The sequence below is a fragment of the Leptodactylus fuscus genome, chromosome 2, assembly GCF_031893055.1.
Source record: "Leptodactylus fuscus isolate aLepFus1 chromosome 2, aLepFus1.hap2, whole genome shotgun sequence".
Lineage (NCBI taxonomy): Eukaryota > Metazoa > Chordata > Amphibia > Anura > Leptodactylidae > Leptodactylus > Leptodactylus fuscus.
The window spans coordinates 236,336,837-236,343,712 of NC_134266.1; positions in this window are offsets into that span (position 1 = coordinate 236,336,837).

The following is a 6,876-nucleotide window of genomic DNA, read 5'->3' on the forward strand; positions in this document are numbered from 1 at the left end:
GAGACCTCCCATCCTTCATAGCTTCTCACCATTAGGTTATACTCAAAAGAGAGAGCACACCACTGCACTAGACATGTTGCAACCGCCAGGTGAATGAACAGACTGCTCATACGGTACAGCTGGGCACTGTATAAACATAAGGGCACAAGCAGGGGCCCAGCTCACAGTGGCCTGGCACTAGCCAGGGTCAGGATGTTCTGGGTGTCAGCATACTGGGCTAGCCTATGATTTGCTTATGCACTAATTCTGGCTGCTATAGTGCACCTTCCTCACAGGTATAGTCAGCTTTGCTTACATTACAGCCAGTGGCGTAACTACTGAGGTAGCAGCTGCCACAGGGCCCGTGACATTAGGGGCCCGGTAAAAGCCACTACCCCTGCAGATTTTTTTTCCTTAATATCCCCACACCCTCAAGGGCCCCATACCTTCCCTACCATAAGTAGAAGATCAGCAGTAGATGCAGGGCTGAAGATGCTTCTTGTAAAAGCTTCCGCACACAGCAGCTTCCTGTTCTGCCCCTCCCCCTCCTCAGTATCAGGAAACATCCTGTGCGATGTATCTGCTCTCTTCTCTGCTAGACAGAGCTGCACAGCCACATGTAAGTATATTTTTTGGATAAAATATGTATAGATGTGTATATGTATTTACATTATGTGTCTTATATACTGTGTGAGTCCTGTATGTCTGTAGATAAGGGTGTATGTATGTTGTATATGACTGTATGTGTGTGAGCAGATGTGTATACGTGTAAGTATGTACAGCATATCAATGTCTGTGTATCTATTTGTCTATCTATCTATCTATCTATCTATCTATCTCCTATCTATCTATCTATCTATCTATCTATCTCCTATCTATCTATCTATCTATCTATCTATCTATCTATCTATCTATCTATCTATCTATCTATCTGTATTTGCTTCTATACATGTCTACATACTAGAATTGTATTTTATAATGTGATGCTTAGTCCCGGTTCACATCTGCGTTCAGGTTTCCGTTCGTGGAGTCTGTTTGGGACCCCCCAAAAAGAAACCTATACGCATTAAAAAGTGGTTACTTTCAGGGTCTCCAATTATTATACTCTGGGGTCTGAAAAGACTCCAGAGTATAATAATTGTTCATGGGTGTTCATTATGGGGCATAATGGTGTATGCAGAGGCCACTATGGGGCATAATAGAGTGTGCAGGAATGCGGTGGGGGAGTCGGTCAGTCGAGATCTTTAGTGTCAGTCAGGAAGGGGGGGGGGAGGAACACCATGTCAAAAGTTCGCCACGGGGCCCCACCATTCCTAGTTACGCCACTGATTACAGCCCAGAGTCCGGGTGAAGAATGGAGGGGGAAGATCACAGCCTTGGAGTCTGCAGTGCTGGTGAAAGTCAGAAAAATTCATGTTGATAGCCCTGTGCTGTGCCTCATAGTCTACTGAAATGATTTCTTGTATTGTATTGACCCCGGCTACTTGGGAAGACACAATCAGCATAAAAAGAACATATGAATGTGTGTACCAGTACAAATATTTGTGTGTCTGTGTAAATAGGTGCATGTGGATATAGGATATGTGTGCACATATGGGGATGTCTACGGAGATTGACTTTAATTATAACTTTGTTGTACTAGGATATATTCACACAACGGTGTCCCATCTGTGAAGCACAGTCCATAGTTCCCAGACTGACCACAGTTCGATAAATGGAAGTTACTGCATTATAGGGAGTTATGATGTGGAGAGCACCCAGATGTAGGTGTAGCTAGTGGGGGGACGGGAAGGGAGTTGTAACACAAGTAACACCTCAACTACATTGATGTCCATATAACGCCAATGAAGTTGAAGTACATAGTAGAGGAAGAAGCCTGCTCTACTAGTATGTAACTTGTAAACCACAAGACACTACAAGTTTGTGGCCTATGAGCTGCTCTAAGACATCTGTGTTCTGGCGCAGGCGTCTGTGCGATGACATCACTGTCCTGTACCAGTGTGGCGAATTCTAGTAAGCAGAGGTAGTGGCAGCGGCGATTCTCCTCCTCCTCCTAATTAATGTTGTTGTTATTATTATTCATTATTAACTCCTTAAAGACAGAGCCAATTTTCATTTTTGAATTTCTGTTTTTTTCCTCCCCACATTCTGAGAGTCATAATTTTTTTTATTTTTCAGTTCACCAGGGCTGGCATTCCCCGTTGTTGGAAATCTATCCCCCCCCCCTCCCCTTAACCGTCCATGTCTGATTGCCTTAAGGAGAGATCAGAGGGATTGAGGAGATGATCGCGGCAGGATGACAGCCTGAAAGTCTGACAGTTGTGGAATGTCTATTAGGGCCCCTTCACATGGTGTAAGCGCGCCGCTCATTTAGACATGTATACACGTGTCCAAGCGCGGTGCTTCAAAACAGAGCCCATTAATTTCAATGGGAAGCGTGCGTATATTGGCATACAGTGGGGCAAAAAAGTATTTAGTCAGTCACCAATAGTGCAAGTTCCACCACTTAAAAAGATGAGAGGCGTCTGTAATTTACATCATAGGTAGACCTCAATTATGAGAGACAAAATGAGAAAACAAATCCAGAAAATCACATTGTCTGATTTTGTAAGAATTTATTTGCAAATTATGGTGGAAAATAAGTATTTGGTCACCTACAAACAATCAAGATTTCTGTCTCTCACAGACCTGTAACTTCTTCTTTAAGAGTCTCCTTTTTCCTCCACTCATTACCTGTAGTAATGGCACCTGTTTAAACTTGTTATCAGTATAAAAAGACACCTGTGCACACCCTCAAACAGTCAGACTCCAAACTCCACTATGGTGAAGACCAAAGAGCTGTCAAAGGACACCAGAAACAAAATTGTAGCCCTGCACCAGGCTGGGAAGACTGAATCTGCAATAGGCAACCAGCTTGGATTGAAGAAATCAACTGTGGGAGCAATAATTAGAAAATGGAAGACATACAAGACCACTGATAATCTCCCTCGATCTGGGGCTCCACGCAAAATCTCACCCCGTGGGGTCAAAATGATCACAAGAACGGTGAGCAAAAATCCCAGAACCACGCGGGGGGACCTAGTCAATGAACTGCAGAGAGCTGGGACCAATGTAACAAAGCCTACCATCAGTAACACACTACGCCGCCAGGGACTCAGATCCTGCAGTGCCAGACGTGTCCCACTGCTTAAGCCAGTACATGTCCGGGCCCGTCTGAAGTTTGCTAGAGAACATTTGGATGATCCAGAAGAGTATTGGGAGAATGTCCTATGGTCTGATGAAACCAAACTGGAGCTGTTTGGTCGAAACACAACTTTTCGTGTTTGGAGGAAAAAGAATACTGAGTTGCATCCATCAAAAACAATACCTACTGTAAAGCATGGGGGTGGAAACATCATGCTTTGGGGCTGTTTCTCTGCAAAGGGGCCAGGACGACTGATCCGGGTACATGAAAGAATGAATGGGGCCATGTATCGTGAGATTTTGAGTGCAAACCTCCTTCCATCAGCAAGGGCATTGAAGATGAAACGTGGCTGGGTCTTTCAACATGACAATGATCCAAAGCTTTGTAAGAAGCATTTCAAGGTCCTGGAGTGGCCTAGCCAGGTTCCAGATCTCAAACCTTTGGAGGGAGTTGAAAGTCCGTGTTGCCAAGCGACAGCCCCAAAACATCACTGCTCTAGAGGAGATCTGCATGGAGGAATGGGCCAACATACCAACAACAGTGTGTGCCAACCTTGTGAAGACTTACAGAAAACATTTGACCTCTGTCATTGCCAACAAAGGATATATAACAAAGTATTGAGATGAAATTTTGTTACTGACCAAATACTTATTTTCCACCATAATTTGCAAATAAATTCTTACAAAATCAGACAATGTGATTTTCTGGATTTGTTTTCTCATTTTGTCTCTCATAATTGAGGTCTACCTATGATGTAAATTACAGACGCCTCTCATCTTTTTAAGTGGTGGAACTTGCACTATTGGTGACTGACTAAATATTTTTTTGCCCCACTGTATACGCACGCTTCCCATTGAAATCAATGGGCTCTGTTTTGAAGGGCCGCGCTCGGACACGTGTATACATGTCTAAATGAGCGGCGCGCTTACGCCGTCTGAAGAGGCCCTTACTGTTCTTTTGCTTTTTATACCTTGTTTTCTGCTCCCTCTCCCAGAGCCCCATCTTTGCCTCCATGAACGTATCCTTTTTTCTCTTTTATATTCAATGTTACAGTTAATAATAATAATACATAATACATTTTATTTATATAGCGCCAACATATTCCGCAGCGCTGTACAATTTCTAGGGTTCAAATACAGACAGATACATTACAAAGAAAATCATTTCACACAATGGGACTGAGGGCCCTGCTCGCAAGAGCTTACAATCTATAAACAGTTCTACTGTTTTATTATGAATGTTACTTATGCAGTAAGTAGAGCCTTGCTACGTCAGGAGCAACCCCCCTCCCCCCATTTCCCTCTCTTCCCTAGTTTCTTGCCTATTTTGTAAATGTTTCCTCTTCTCTTTTCCCCCTAGCTGGTTGAACGGGTGATTGACTGTCTCTTTCCTCTTGTTATTTCCAAAGAACAAACGTCACACTCGGATTGTGCTGAGAAAAGTGGCTTATTTATTCACACATGTAGAGTTAAACGTTTTTCGGTATTAAAGTATACCTTCTTCAGACTCTACATTTGATAAACAATATATACAAGAAAACAAGAAATGAATATTCTGTACAGTGCACTCTATATACAAAAATAACACAAATCAGCCATTCTAGGAATGGGGCAAGTCTGTGAGAACTTCAAGATATGGAGCTATTATTCAGGAAACAATATTACAAATAACAGTAAATCAGAAAAAGTATGGCATGAGGGTCAATAAACATAGAGGTAATAAAAGTAATGTCACTATGGGGGAGTCAAATGGCAACCTAGCATATAAAAGGAGACAGGATGGTATACCTTGACATAAGGAGTCAGAAGCACGAGAGGGGTGTCCCCTAGTGATGAGGGAATTATCAGCATGAACTGTGAATAATAAGCAATCAGCTGTCAGGCAACATATAATGTTAGTGTCATCATAGCAGGTAAGTATTTAACGGTGATCACAGGTAATTGGTCAAATTGCAACAGTGCAAGAGCAGTTGGTGGGCTACTGATATGCAAAGTATGGTATATAGCATAACCATAGTAAAGAGTGTACCTAAACAGAGCTACATATATAAATGTCCATACATTGACAGCACAGTACAGGTAACGCTATGCTCATTGTCCAGGGGCTCACCTCCGTGTTGTTTCCATACAGGGTCCGCTGGGTAGAAGATTTGGAAGCAATACTACCATCCTGTCTCCTTTTATATGCTAGGTTGTCATTTGACTCCCCCATAGTGACATCACTTTTATTACCTCTATGTTTATTGAAAAAGATAAAAGATAGATTATCTTTTCTAGTGGGGGTACCCCTTTTTGTAATTTTTGTAGATAATTGGTAACCCCGGATCCAGTGTGTACTACTCTATGTTTATTGACCCTCATGCCATACTTTTTCTGATTTACTGTTATTTGTAATATTGTTTCATGAATAATAGCTCCATATCTGGAAGTTCTTACAGACTTGCCCCATTCCTAGCATGGCTGATTTGTATTGTTTTTGTATATAGAGTGCACTGTACAGAATATTCATTTCTTGTTTTCTTGTATATATTGTTTATCAAATGTAGAGTCTGAAGAAGGTATACTTTAATACCGAAAAACGTTTAACTCTACATGTGTGAATAAATAAGCAATAATTCTCAGCACAATCCAAGTGTGACGTTCATTCTTTTGACGTACATCAAGGGCTCACACATCAACAGTCTCCGACTGCATCCATCTTAAACCTTTTCCTTTTGTTATGTTCTCTTTTTTGTTGTAAAACCAAAAAAAACTTTTTCAAGGAAAAAAACTACACAAATGTGGTATTTCTATAAATGTATTGACTTATTTTTACAGAATAAAGTTAACATGTCAAATATTTACCAAACACCATAAAACAGAGAAGTAGAAAGCAATTCTAGAATTGCAGCCTTTTGTTGACACTACCTCACAAAAAAACTTTATAATAATAATACATTTTTTTCTATATAACGCCAACATATTCCGCAGCGCTGTACAATTTGTAGAGTTCTAGTACAGACAGAAAGATACATTACAAAGAAATAGTCACTTCACACAATGGGACTGAGGGCCCTGCTCACAAGAGCTTACAATCTATGAGATAGAGGGGGTGACACGAGAGGTAGCAGGGGTGGCATTGCTTATACAGAGGTCAGACAATTTTGTAATAGAGGTGACTGTCATTACACAAACATAAAACTGTATGAGCCGTCACTAGTCGTGTCCTTTAATGTGCAGAAGGTACAGTACATGGACTGAAATGGCATCATATTGTGTGAGGTAATGTGGGAGCGGGAACAGAGGAGGGTTTGTTTTAGGGATTCTAATTACAGTATGGCTCCTCCACATTTGGTGGGAGTATAGGAAGATCCAGGCCCTCTGGTCTTCCACGTTTTCTCTTTACACTAAGATCAGCAGATGGGACGTGGTCCCTTCTCCTCAACTGGCTCTCCTTTTTCTCATTCTGGGTAGAATATCTCAGGTGAAGGGCGACCTCCTCTGACACTTTCTAATGGCCACCAGGCCTTTAGCATAGTTCTGTAACCCCCTCTTTGATGGAATAGCTCCAGGAGTTTTTCCTCATTAGAAGGATGGAGACCCTGGTGGCGGAGGATTCCCCTACCTCCTCCAAGCTTGTGTCCCTCTGGCAGTTGTGGGTGGTGTTTTGGGAATCATCCGAATTCTCTAAGTTATTCTCATAACTCTCCCTGGTCCCCTTCCCCCTGTCCTTTC